Consider the following 15427-nt stretch of genomic DNA (forward strand, 5'->3'; position numbering starts at 1 on the left):
ATCTTGATTTCCTGGCAAACAAACTGAAAGGCAGGTGGAGCACTTAGATCACCAGTAACCGTGAATGCTCACGTGACAAAACTAAACCAGGTAAGGTAGACGTCTTAAGAAATCGTTCTTAATTTTATTAACGTCAAAACAGACAACAAAGAGTTCTTTCTTCCTTTTTTCCAAAGGATTGTTATTTGTAATAGGCATAGGCACCCAGTTTATAAGGAATGCATAAAGAACAAGTCTGTTTAAACAGGTTTAAAAATTACTTCTGGCAACTAAATTGTAAAAACAAGGCAATGATAATAAGATAAAAAGAAAACTAAGAACAACTGCTTAAAAACCAAAAACTTGATAAATATAAGAAAAAGTCTTTAAACTGCTTCAGAAAAGTAGGTAAGTTTCTGGGTTAAAAATCAAAATTAAATTTTCAGTCAAAGCATAAGCCTATTCTTATTAGGACAAGCTCCTGCAAAATATGACCACTTTATATTTTAAGTGGCAGCATTCGAAAAAAATTTGATTATATGAATCAAAAAGGTTACATAACTTAAACCTATTCCTGTCACCATTTTAAATTCATATTTCAAAAAGGAAATATTAACCGGTGAGCATTTAAAAAAATACAGCCCTAGCTGGTGTAGTTCAGTGGATTGATTCCCAGGCTGCGAATCAAAGGGTTATAGGTTTGATGCCCAGTCAGGGCACATGCTTGGGTTGTGGGCCAGGTTCCCAGTAGGGGCCACATGAGAGGCAACCACATATTGAGGGTTTCTTTCCCTCTCTTTCTCCCTCCCTTCCCCTCTATAAAATTATATATATAATTAAATATATATATTTAGCTTGAAAACTAAGTTTCCTTGTCCTTAGTTTTGTTCCCCATACTGCTGGTTTTTTTACTCTTTAAAATGTGTAGTATATTTGAATGAGGGCTGATTTAAATTAACTAAGGGTATAAAACAAATATACACACTATCAAAAGGATAAACTAATTCACTACTTCAAAAATATTTAGATTATTTTTAATCTATGAAATTGCATTTATCTTAAAAATTCTATATGTATTCATGACATTTATCCATGTCCTAACTATTATGAACATACCTACTTTGACTGTATTGCAAAGAGCTCTTAAAAACTCTTCATGACAATGTAACCATATCAAGGAATTATTATTATACTACTTCAATCAAATTTGTATTCACTCTTTTGCAAAATGAATCTAATATACTTAAAAAACAAAACAAAATGATAAAATCAATAACTAAAACAATACCCAAGTAGATAAATGACAAGACTACACAATCCCAGAACAGGTCTCATTATAAACTTAGTACGTGTCATTTGAAAGGAGTACTTTTCAATATTGAACAACATTAATGCAAGTCACTAATCACCAACTGTAATATAATGACACACGGAATAAACAATTTTCAGAAAACTATGACTAAGGAGTTACTTCAAGCTCGATTTCTTGGTCAGATTAAATAATTCAAATGTCTATAGTTACCTGGAATGCTAATTGCCCTTTATTTCCTTTATAGAAAACTTAAGATATAATTGCTACTAAATAGGTAGTTTTGACTATGTAATGCAAATATAAAAAAACCAAAATATTTTAAATTAGAATATTATTTCAAATATCTATGACCATCTTGGTTTCCCATGTGTCAAATGTACAGAATAAAATAAAAATAGAGAGGTAAAGAAAATAAATTAAAAATTTTGTTTTACTCAAGATAGCAAGCTCATCAGCAAGTTTTAGTATTTAGAGTTTTACAATTTAAAGAGCAGGAGGAAAACAGGGACATATATATGATTTAAAAAATCCTACTGAGCTGACATGTAAGAACAAGGCACCTTTCCCTCCTCTAGGATGTATTTCAACACCATTAGTTGTCTCAGCCAGGCACTCTTTTGTAGGGCGCACTTGGCACAACAAAATATACATTGGTAGCTCTGTAAAGGCAAAAAAAATTGAAAAGGATCCTCCTTTCCAAAAGTGAGACCCTTTGTGAGACCCTAGCAACTCTAAGATCTCACAAAGATTAAGAAATTCATGCAAAATGAAGAGGGAGGGAGGGGAAGCTCTTCATTGCAATACATAAGCTCTGTATGATTTATATCCCATCTTATTCCAAAATAATTTTAGGATGACTTACAGAAATATGAGTAGTACAACAGAATGCTTTCAAAATATAAATTAATATAAATAAAGGGAAAATAATAGAAAGCAAGAAAGCTGAAACACAAGATAAATTTGGAACACAGAACATCTATCATAAGGCTTTTGCACAATTATAAGATGTAGGTGGTGCAGCTCTGAGCTTTCTAGCAATCAAAGTAAAGTGGGAAACAAGTTCAAATTAGAAAACACTTTCGATATGATGTATTTTGTAAAATACATCAAGTATCAAAGTTCTTCCTAGTACTCAAAACAGAGGGGAATTTCTTGCATACTTTTCAATAATGCAACATTAGACAATACAATAATTTTCTTAATAGCATTTTATAAAAATGAAGTAACAAATGTCACATGAGAGTTTCTTTTAACATTTCCTCAGCACAAACCAGGGCCATAACATAATGTAAGGTTACCCCATAATATAAACCATTTTGCTAGGGAGACATATGCAATTTGTCTAATTAGGGTCTTTAAATCAAAAACAACAATCTCTAGGATCTTATTAAATTCACAGACTATTTCCATATTCCAAATTTATATTTCATTTTCTAAGTGCAGGTTCTTCTGCTGGATGAGTAAGTAAAATGGGTATGTAAGTGATAACTGGCTCTAGATCAGGTGAAGGAGAGAAGACACGGCTGTGTAGGTCCAGACTAGAGTGGGACCTCTCTTTTTAACTTAAAACAGCTCCTCTTTTATTCGTTGGTGACATTCTATGATCATGCTAAATTCAACAGCTTGGGAACCCAATATATGATGATTTTTATTCCTCCTCAGTTTGGTATTTCTAATAGATAAATCTGACTTAGAGTTTCGAGAGTCGTATATTCCCATTCAGTCTGCACCAATTTAGATTCATTTTAGAGAATGAATGTTTGCATGCTTTTACAGCATTTACTTCTTACATTATTGAAAGGAGAGGGATGACAACAATATTAATATAAAGGTAACTTCCCATCTCCCATTTTATTATACAAGAAAATTCAAAGTCCACAATGCTAGTTTCTCAATATACCATGGATCTGGACTGAATACTACTAAAATTTAATAATGCTAAAATTTTATTTTCATATGAGGTAAATAGGTGGTGGCAAATGGTATCTTCTATTACAACTGGGTTGGTCTCTTCGTTTTCCAAAGATGCCACGTATATCTTCTCCCACCTCCCAAATTATGCTTCTGTTGTTTCTCATTGCTTCCCCACCTCCTTATCAGTTTGGATCTCACCACTTTCTGGATGTTCCTCCACTTCCACAGCTTACTGTCTGGGCCCATGAAACCTTCGTCTCTACATGACTTAGCTCCATAATACAACTTAATTGTTTTAGGGACTTCCTCTACCAGATTTTAAACTCCCTTGTTTTCTATTAACCACTGTGAAGAATAAAATGCAAAGACTTTAAGTACAAATTAACTCAATATGAGGTACTAGTAAACATACATATTTATATCAGCTCATATTTTCCCCAAATGAGCAAGATATTTATTTACTAGGATTGGATCAAGTAAGCAAGAATGGCGATTTTTACCATACAGATCATTTCTCAATGGTTTATCATCAACACATAGTAAATAAAACCTTGGGCTTTTCTATTTTCAAGTTTGGCAAAAAAAACTTTAGTTGTGAAGATAACTTTTGAGAACACTACCAAGAACCAAATATACTTTGTAGATTATTATCAGACCTCAAAATAACTAAAGGTAAATGACAATTGTTTGATCCACATTTGAACTCATATACATAACCCAAAGAATCATGTAGTCTCTTCTCTTAGTAAACAAATTCTTCCAAAGTGTCCACTGAAAGTTGTTATTTCTGAATTTCCTATTTTATGAAAATCCAAAACTATTTATAATAACCTTAACATACAATTTTTGCTATTGCAAAAGGTAACAGTATTTGCACTTGGCATAATACACTTGCTCAACATTTTTCTTGCAATAAGAAAACCACTGCTAACACTTAAAAATACGTTAAAAAGCATATGCCCAAGAAGTTCATATTAACATTACCTTAAAGTAATCAAGATTATATTTTGTTTATTTTAAAAGTTATAGGATAATTAAATAACATTGTTAACTACCTTATCATTACTTCAGAGAACAAAAGTAGGAAACATATCTGTAATATACACTGAAAAGCTTTTGGACTAATTTAACAACAAAAGAGAAAAAATAATACAATTTTCTTTTTCTTCCTAAAAGACAAATTGAAAAGAGTAAACCAAAAAGTGCTACAAATATATATTTTTTCATTTATTTCAACATAATAGATACACATAGAGCCTGTGAGAAACAATATTCACTTTGCTGCAGAAGAACAGACATTGCATAACAATGAGATTTGCTAATGAAATCAACCATCAGCCTGGAATACATATGTATTAAACCAAGACCTCAGTGTCATTTTCTTTTTGCATCGTTTGTTCTTTCTTTCATTTTTTCTTGACCTTGTCAGTATTTTTGTCCCTCAGATTTTGGAACTTTGGTAAAACAAAATCAAGACTATAATGTTAGAGCGGACTGCTTTTTATTCATAACATTTATTTTTAATGTAAATTCCAACTGTTCTGCTTCTATAAGCACTATTAATGTACCTTCAAGGGAAAAAAATCAATGGGTGCTACCAGAAGAAACAAAGGAAGTTTATTTCTATACAAAATTTTTGGATCAGGTCTGAAAAAAACTTATCAACATTTGATGTGAATTTCATATGAAAACTCTTATAGTAATGCTAGGGCTTACTTAGTATGTAATAAGAAAATAATACATTTTAATTATAATATAATTCCTCTAGCAATTTCTACTACTGACAAGTGAAATACTGTAGGGTGGATGTAACTATCAACATGAAAATTATTCTAATATTTTTATACAATAATCAAATCACCCCCATGCTCTACTCTCCTGGTCTACAACGTTAATTACCAGTTTCCATTTATCAAAAATAAGGAATTCTGAGGATTTTCTTAAAGATTTATGATTTAGTTATTACAATTTTCTGTATAAGCCTAAAAGACAATGAAAGTATTTACTATTATACATCTTAAAGAAAAGTATTAATGTCCCTCGGAAATTATTTAATTTTTTTAGTATAAGCCATTTAACTAAATGTCTCTATGTCCCATTGGTTTGCTTCCACAAAATAGATTTTGAATCACATGTGCTACAGATAAAATTAACAGTTTAACCTGCTGTAGTATATATTTGCTACTAATTCATGATAAAAAGAACAGCTTTTTTAAAAAAGCAGTACTTACACCAACTGAAAGAGCATTAGCTAAACAAATTTGTTTCCTATTTTTATAATACCTTAATTTTTAGCCTAAAACAATATCCTGCAAGATAACAAACGTCAATCAGTAGTATAATCAGTAGTTCTGTTGGAACAGTAAACCCAACAGATATTTCTTATTAAGCTTAAACGCTCTGAAAGTTGCCAGACAGTCTAATAGTTCTTAAGGCTAACTAATTTTAAAATCTTGAAAGACGATTTTAAGCAAAGAACCATATAATCACAGACCAATCATTAATCTACACACAAACTATTTCCTTAAAAACAAAAGCGCAGAAATTTCTATTAAAATGGCAAAATATGAACCAGACTGACAGTCTAAAAATTGTCTATGGCAATACCGAAACCTATGTTCTCTTGGGTAAAAAATGTAACACTAAAATTTGGAAAGTCATCTAGCTCCCTGCCACTCAAAGTGTAGTCTACAACCAGCAGCGTTTAAATTGCTTGCTGGCTATGAAGAATCTCAAATTCCAACCCAGATCAACTGAATCAGGATCTTATGCAAATCAAACTTTAAGAAGTCATGATCTAAAAAATTCTTCAGCCTAACAATTTTTATACAAATTCCAGTAACTTCTGACAGTCTAACTCCTCAAAGATCCATATTAAAATGTAGAATATTCAGAGTATAAACAATTTATTTTTTACACTTAAAGCCAATTACCTACCATTTGCTTAACTATTTGAAGCCTTATATTTTTTAGGACTACTGATTTTAAATTTGTGGTAATACAAGAAATAAAAGAGCAGGAATAATATCTTTTTGTAAGACTGGCAAATATGTAAATAAATGGATAAAACTGAAGAGTATTTATACTCTCTTAACAATTATTTCAAATTATATTAGCAGAAGAGTCCTTTCTTTAAAAAACTCATGTGAAAAAGCCCAGTATAGAAAAAAAATAAGTGAAGGGCTATTCTTTGGGGGAGGGCAAGCACCCAACAGTAGCCAAGTCATCTCGATGGAACCATCTCATTAAAACAATTTATATGATTCCTGTGAGTACAGTCTGAAAAACTGACTTAAGAGTTACTTAAAAGTATAAAAATAAACTGAACAACTCTTATATTATCATAAATAAACCTTACTATTCATCAGAGCAAGTCTTAAAGATCACTAGAGAAACCCAGTGTTCAATTAAAATTTATCCTACAGTGTTTTAAGAAATACGAGATAAAAATTACATATATTAAGCACCTTTTTCTAATTCAAGTTGATCATTCCTCAAATCAAATTGGTGAAGTGGATGTTATTAATGTTACATTTAATTAAATCACTGTAATCAATAGTATGCCGACCATACACGAGACATTATATGAGTGCAACAAGGGCAATAGATGAATTGACAAAGCACTCTACTTATCACCTTGGATGAATAAGACAAATGCATGGAACGTAAGTGCCTTGAAAGCAATATACAGTTGACCCCGAACAACAAGGTTTTGAACTGCATGTGTCTACTTCTACACCATTTTTTTTCAATAAACAGTACTGTAAATGTATTTTCTCTTCCTTGTAATTCTCTTAATAACATTTTTTCTCCAACTTACTTTATTGTAAAGATACACTATATAATACATAGAACATACAAAACACGTGTTTATCAACTGTTTAGATGATCAGTATGGCTTCCAGTTAACAGTAAGCAATTAGTAGTTAAGTTTTGGGGGGTCAAAATTAACTGAGGATGTCAGAAAAGGCTTCACTGAAAAGTGACATCTTAGGTGGGCCTTGAAAAGTGTGTAGGATTTTGAAATGCAAAGATGGCTATGTGGAGGAACCAAGAAAAAAGGCATCCCAATCGGAGGGAAAACGTGCTGAGGACCAGAGAAGGAAGCACTGGGTATATTCAGATAATAGCTTGAGGCCGCTTGCAAGCTCCCCAGGAATCAGTTGTTCTTTTTATGGCACTAGCTACTAAACTACAAAACTATAAAACTCAAATGTTAATATACCTGTATTGCATAATCAGATCATTAAATATCTACTGCTTGAATGAATTAATAAGTAAATAAATTAATATAATTTAGTCTGGCCAACATATAGAGCACACGTAGAAAACAAGAGAAGACATGGCTAAGATAAAGTTCAGGACCTTACTGGAGACAAGCTTGAAGAGCATATTAAAAGGTCTGACTTAACATGGTAAACTACTTGCATTAGAAATGCTGATCTACTAGATTTAAGCAAAATGGACTGGAGCAAAAAGAAACTTCCAATAAGGATATTACAATATTTGGTCCATTGCAATAGTTTAAGCAGGAGGTAAGGGTTCTGAAATAAGGTGGGAGACTCAGAGATAGGCAGATAAATACAAATTTAATAGGTAATTTAAAAATGTTTTTACTTCTCGGCTAGTCAAAATACTGCCAGAGATAAAAAAAAAATTATTGTGATGTAAAATCTGTTGGGATTCAAACCAGGTTCTATACAGAGGGAGTGGTCAGGCAAAAATTAAGAAAATCCCAAAGGTTGGCAAAAACGTACAGCGAGAAATCTCCTGCGCACTGGTGGTGGAAAGCAGCATAACCACTGTAAAAAGAAAGTAAGCGCTACAGTAAAATCAGCACTGTATGTAGTCTGTATCAAAGCAATTCCACTTTTAGGTATGTAACCCCGTGAAGTTTCCACACATATGCATAAGGTGTCATATACAAACATATAAATTACAGCACTATTTGTATAGTAAAATATGGGAAAATGAATAAATTAAAAGATTGTGTTATGTTTATTTCATAAAACATAGATAACAGTATACAGCAGTTAAGATGAATAAACTAGAGCTACAATTAACATGAATATTTTTAATATGTAAACACAATTACTTTAGGGAGGTAAGATTTTGTTTGTTTGTTTACTTCTAGTTATTTTGTTTAAGATAGGACAATCCTAAATAAACCGAGAAAGAAGATGTATATGTTTTATGATCAATGAATAAGTCTCTGCAGTATACAGAAGAGAATAAAAATAAAAAGGCATGTAAATTTTAATGAGGTATAACTGTTTTTTGTTTGCTTTTACCAGGACTTATTTTGTAACTGGAAATTTGTACCCTTGGACCACCACCACCACTCATTTTGCCCAAGCCCCACCACCCACTTCTGAAACGCACCAATCTGCTCTTTGATCTATGAGTTCAGTTTTGTTTTGTTTTAAGATTCCACATATGAGTGATATATTATGGTATGTGTGTTTCTCTGTCAGACTTATTTCACTTAGCAATGTCCTCATAGTCCATCCATGTTGTTGCAAATGGTAGGATTTCTTTTTTATGGCTGTATAATATTCAACTGTGTGCAAATACACACATGCACACACACCACAATTTCTTTACTCATTCATCCATCAATGCACACAAGTTGTTCCATGTCTTGGAGACAGAAGGAAAAAAACAAAATTTTAAACTTTTTAATTTGAAATAACTATATATTTACAGAAAGTTGAAAAATAGTACAGTGAGGTCCCATGTATTCATCACCCAGTTTCAACCAATGATTACACCTTACATAACTATAGTGCAATATAAAAACCAGAAAACAAACTACAAAATGTATGTATAATTCTAAGTTATTTCATCACCTGTACAAACTCATATAACCAACAGGGCAACAAAGATGTGGAACAACTCCATTGCCACTCCTTCAGTCACACCAGCGCCTCTCCTCCACCACCCCTCACCCCGATAATCACCAATTTGTTCTTGATCTCTGTAATTGTATCTTTATAGAAATGAAATCATGGCATTTTGAGATTAGCTTTTTTTTCACTCAGCTTAATACCCTTGAGATCTCTCTGACTGTTCTATGGTTCAATAGTTGATACCTTTTGTTGCTAAGTACTACTGCATGGTATGGGCACATCACACTGTGTTTGGCCATTCCCCTGCTGTGAGACACGTTGAATGTTTCCAATTCAAATAAAGCTGCTGTACAGAAACACATACAGTCATATTGCTGGGATAAATGCCCAGGGGTGTGCTTGTTGGGTTATGTAATAAGCGTATGTTTGTTTAAGAAACTGCCAAACACTTTTCCAAAGTGGCTGTACCATTTTGCATTCCCACCAGCAATATGTAAGAGTTCAATTTCCCCACATCCTTGCCAGTATTTGATATTGTCACTGATGTTTAATTTAGCTGTTCTGATAGTTCATTTTGGCATTTCCCTGATGGGCAGTGATGATGAACATCTTTTTTTTTTTATGCTCATTTGACATCTACATATCCTTTTTGGTGAAATGTTTCTTTGTGTTTTTTGCCCATTTTTTAATTTGACCGTTGGCATTTTTACTTGAGTTTTGAGAGGTGTTATATATACTAGATATGAGTCCTTTGACAGACATGTGGTTTTCAAGTATTTTCTCCTAGTACCTAGCTTCTTTTCAATGTCTTAACAGAGTCTTTTGCAAAGCAAAAAGTTTTAATTTTTATAAAATTCAACTGATTGATTTTTTCTTTTATGGATTGTGATATTTGTGTTATGTGTAAGAACTCTTCACTAAGGTAGGTCCCACAGATTTTTCCCTTATGTTTTCTTCTAAAAGTTTTACAATTTGAAGTTTTACATTTAAATATATGCTCTGAACAGATTTTGGACTGGAAAGGGGAGAAAGCTAGATCTGTTTATCATAAGGCTTCAACTACTTAGTAGAGTTCATTTCATCATTTATTTAGTATACACTGAGAATATGAAGTACTTAAGATGGGTAGTAGCTATAGGATATAGACAGTACAGGAAACACAATCACATATTTTTATTTCATTGTTTTAAGTGCTTTGACGGAATTCTACATCAGTGTACCTGACTAGCCACAAAGAGCTTCAGTGTTCCTGGAGAAAATTATGACTGTTCTAAACCTTTAGGAATGGAGAAATTAAGCTACTCACAGGGGGATGGCTGTGTCAGGATATGATAATAGTATTAAACCATGGCAAAAGGGCTGTATACCCACTGTCTGTTTTAAGGAAGTTTAAATGATTTCAACATTAGAAAGCACTAAGGGTGGATGATTTAGGCAAAATTTTAGATGCAGGCAGGAGACACAGTGTAGAAGATTTCATTTGCCCTATAAATGAGATTAAATTTTATTTTCTAGTGATGGGAAGCTAGTAAAGGATTTTAAGCCGAACAATCACCAAGTTAGGTTTATGGTATCAATTAAATCATCACTAAGAGGATGATGAATTTAGACACAGCAAGACTAGAGGTAGAGTTCCAGTTAAGAGGACACATAATGACAGGTGAGTCATGACTCAAACATATAAAGATCTAGGCATTATGAATCAAGAACAAAAAGTGGATTTGAGAAATACTTAGGAAGAAAATTGTAGTCTGCAGTGAAAAAGCAGGCAGAGAGAGGTACTGTCTTATGGAGAATAGAGAAATTATGAAACAGCAATTTTGGAAAATCCTTTTACAGTATTAACTTTTAGTTAACCTGTAGGACTATACAACCATAAATATAAGATGCATTTACCATAAAATGCTTATTGAAGAAGGATCAAAATATGTGGGAGATTCATAAAATACATCAGCACATTAAAAGATGCACAGGAACCACTGTTAAACCAAACTGAATATATTTAACACTAACCCTATTTTTTTCATACTTATTTGACCGTGGACCCTTTTTTCCATACAATACTCATGCTATACAATCAATGCTCCACAGAAACTACTTTGGGGCCTTCTGGTGTAGCAACAGCATGAGCTTTGGTTAAGCTTAGAGCATAAGTTTTTTTCAACCTACTCGTAAAAATAAAAAGACAAATCTCCTTGAAATGTAGGTGTATGTGAAATTTTTGTGGCTTTCTTTGTTACTCACTCTCATTTATTACTCACGCCACTCCAGGATTCCTTAGTGTTCTTGGAACATACCAAGCACAATCTCCCTCAGTGCCTTGGCATTTGCTGTTTTCTTTGCAATACTCCTCATCCAGACATACGCATGACTCCCTCTCTCACTTTCTTAAGATCTCTGTTAAACTGTCGTGTTATAAAAGAGGCCTTCCACTGACCATTATATAACAAATACTAACTCCACAACCCTGGCACTCATGATCCTTAATTTGTTTTTATCTTTCTTCACAGTGTTGATTACCATCCAGCATAGTGAATATTAATTTATTAACTATTCCTTCATTCACAGAGTGTACATCCCATGAGTCCAGAGTCTGTTTTCTTAACTGCCTATTCTTGGTGCTTGCATGGACAAGGCACTCAGTAATTAGTTGTTGAATAATTTAGTAACCATCATTTAACCTTTCATCTGAGTGCATTTACTTCATATAAAAGTAGATAATAGGTGAAATAGCTACACAGCAACATATCCATAGACAGCTATAGTATTCTCCTTTATGATATTGTGGTTAATATTTTCCATGCCCACATTCTGTTCTACAAGTCCGACCAGTTTTATCCTTAAAAAAAAAACAAAACAAAACCCTTACCTCAGGATTTCAGAAGCTTTCAGCTTCTAACCTTTCCATTTTTTTCTCCTAATCCAAAACAATTGTAAAACTGTTTTATAATTTTACCTTAAGAAAATGCACAAACATCATTTTGTATAATTGTTGTTAAATACCTCTTTAACTGTTCTTCTTTAGACACTGACTTTTGAAAGGCTATATAACCTGAGGCACTAAATGCAATAACCTTGACTCTCTAGAGCAAAGGGTTGTTTTCTTCCATGATATATAGTGCTTCCTTTCTATGACTTTAGCAATTGTCAAATGCTTTAGTAGGTTTTAGGTGTATAATCCTTCCCCTTTTAACTTTAGCCATGACTTATTACTCTTCCTTGTAAGTCAGCTGTCCAAGTGAACATACTCCACATGATAATACAGAGGAATATAATAGATTCCTCCAAAAATTGGAAAAAGTTCTCACTGACATGTACAACAATTTTTCAAAACAGCTCAATATAAAACCTACAAAACCTTTAAATATTTCAATGTAAAATGCAGTATTTCTAACAGAAAGAGCTTTTTAAAATACTTAAATATGTCAACACAAAATATGTATTTGAATGATCCTTATTTAAACAAAATGTTGTTTAAATATATTCTTATTAAGAAATCAAGACATAGCTCATGAATATATATCTTTGCAACTCAGGTATAAACATTCCATTTAACAAAATTTTTTTTATATAGCACTGTAGTGATGACAGACTAAAATGAAAAACCTGAATTCTTTTCAATAAAAATATGCACAGTTGAACAGTAAATAAAAGTCTCAAATTATGTACTATCATTACATAGCTGTCATGAATAAGTAGGTATACTCTGTGATATTCTAAGTTTTATTCAAAGAGAGTAGTTTTTTTTACCTTCATAAATAAACATATTTCATATGTATAACAAGTAATAATCTAAGAGTCACCTAATGTTCTCCATGAACTATTTTAGTGACTTTGGTTAAATCAGTCTCTGAGACTCGGTCTCTTCAACTGTAAAATGAATGGGTTTGTCTAGAAATTTTAACATATTTCTTAGTTTTAATAGTATGTGATTCCAAGAAAATATTTTTAAGTTAAACTCCATTGTTTTCTCTCTTGGAAACTGAGAAATATTTCTGATACCAAAAAATTCATGTTCCCTTAAAAGCTTACCGGTACTTCTTTTAAAAAACAGATAATAAAACATATTTGTTTCTCTATAATGAAACACCTCAATCTGTCCTGAAATATCAGTACTGTTTATCTACCTTAGGTGAATAAAAGCTCAGTTTATTAGAGCATAAGACAGTCCTGAACACTAGAAGGTCACAGCCTGTGTGCTGAGCTGCTAGCAAAACATCTATGATGCTCCAAAGCTGCCATTTTTCTTCCTTGACAAAGACTCCATCTGCCACTGAGCCATTTACAGCCTCCAAGTCAGAATATCAATGATTTCCAACCATTCTGTAAGCCTGCTTTCACCTTGACATCACCTCTGTAATACATCTGAAGCAGATGATACATACATCCCCAACTATACGCATGAAACCCGTGCTTTATTTCACCTGAGAGGTATTTAAGCTGCCCTCTAAGGTGCCATTTTTATTCATGCTGAGTTGCAAAAGAATTTTAAAGTGTATATATTTGCTATAATTCTTGCTGCTTTACTTATATGCTTTAAATCAGATATATCTGTAAAACTCTAAAACCTGAAAGAATGTACTAGGTAATTTTCAATACTGGCTTAGTAACTAAGACAACAAAACTATATCATACTTTCCTTTAATACAATCGGCTACAAACTTACTGCATATAAAACATTTTATTTCCTAAAAAATTGAACACAGTAAAGCAATGAAGAAATGTTGATAAAAGTTCTAGTTTTGCACGTGAATCAGTGTTCTTAACATATTAAGCAAGTGAGACTCATTTACATAGCAATAAAACCCAAAGTATTTTTCATTTTTATTTCCTACTATTTGTTTAGTAAAGTTTTAGAAGTAGATGCAAACTACCAAGAACTATTAAAACCTCCTCTTCAACCATTTTTAAATAAAATCAGTATAATCTTTGGCCATTAATATTTATAAAAATAGAAATAATGCCTTATTTAAAATATTACTACTTTTATCTCAAAGTAATCCTCTACAAAATAAAGAATTAAGGCCTATTAGATGCTAAACATTAAGGGGAATACAAAAAAGTTTAAAACAAGATTCTTGGCCTCATTTAGAGGAAATAAGTGCACTCATGAAAAAAGACTAAAAAGACAAGGCACTATTTAGTGAGAAGAAGTATGTTACACAAGAAGGAATTCTGGATTACAGGTTAGGAGACGTAAGTCTAATTACATCTCTGTCTCTGCTCTGAACCTTCCAAGTTCTCATGTTAGTCATTTAACTCTAGTAAAACTGTAGAGCGAAACCTAAAGTCTCTCCCTGCTCTAGCAACTGTATGATAATAGGATATTATGAGCCTAGATGTGAAATGGTTACTACAGACAACAAACTGCCCCTAGATTTTCTAGTGGTACTTCCTTTAGGTAGATGTGGCCAGTGCTGAGAAGAAAATGAGATGTGAGTTGGCTTTTGAAGGATGTACAGCATTTGAATATATATTCAAAAGTAGTAAAAGAATCTTCAAAAAAAGGGAATAGTGTAAACAAACAAAGGTGTGGAAAAAGAAATCATGACTTCGGATAAGTCAGTATGGCAATGTTATCCATAATGAAGGAGAAAAAGAGACAAGAAACTGAAGACAAACTAGTACGTAAGCTAGTGTAGAGATCTACAATGACCTAAATAGGGTGGTGGTAGGAATGAAAGGAAACAAAGTCTGCACAAGACACTGAAGCTAGATCACAGGCCCTTTTAAATTTTGATTACTTAGAGCCAGAGGAAAAAGAGTAATCCCAAATGATATCATGTTCATAGGTTCACAGTTTTATGTAGAAAATAATGACACTAACAACAGAAATAGGCCTGAAATGTGATACTCTTCCTAAAACAACAGTAAAAATAGAATGCATTAAAAAGAAATAAAGTCACCTAATTTTCAGAAACAGAGCACTGGGCTAGGAATCTGATGCTGATGCTGCAGCCTCTGCCATAAACGGGCTGTGTAACACAGTGCTGGTCACTCTGAGGCCTGGTTTACTAAAATGAGTATCAGACCTAATATGACTTTACATTTCTTCTCTTTTATATCTAACACTGCATCTTAATTTCTGAGCCAAGTTGTAGATTCAGGTAATATTTTGAAATAGATTTAATCCTGACTGATTGAAGAGTTAAAATATTTTCGCATATGTGAAAAGTTGAGGAAAAAAATAACATCATCCCAAATAATAGGAATGATTATTTTCACTTAACAGGTACACACCAAAACACAACTAATAAAACACTAAAGGCAAAAGCAGCAATTTCAGAATGAATTCTGGATTTCTGATACTGTAGCTGTCACTAGCTAATTCAGTAAATACCTTTTACTAGGAACTAGGGGAAAGCTAAAAGAA

At 32.6% G+C, this 15427-nt stretch overlaps 1 protein-coding gene across 20 annotated transcripts in view; it reads right to left on the minus strand.

Moving 5' to 3' along the window:
- BAZ2B (bromodomain adjacent to zinc finger domain 2B) overlaps positions 1 to 15427 on the minus strand; it is a 372986-nt gene that overhangs the window by 184249 nt on the left and 173310 nt on the right. The gene's annotated exons all lie outside the window — the stretch shown is intronic.

This window comes from Artibeus jamaicensis, unplaced genomic scaffold (assembly GCF_021234435.1).
Source record: "Artibeus jamaicensis isolate MK-2021 breed Jamaican fruit bat unplaced genomic scaffold, CSHL_Jam_final contig_936, whole genome shotgun sequence".
NCBI classification, from domain to species: Eukaryota; Metazoa; Chordata; class Mammalia; order Chiroptera; family Phyllostomidae; genus Artibeus; species Artibeus jamaicensis.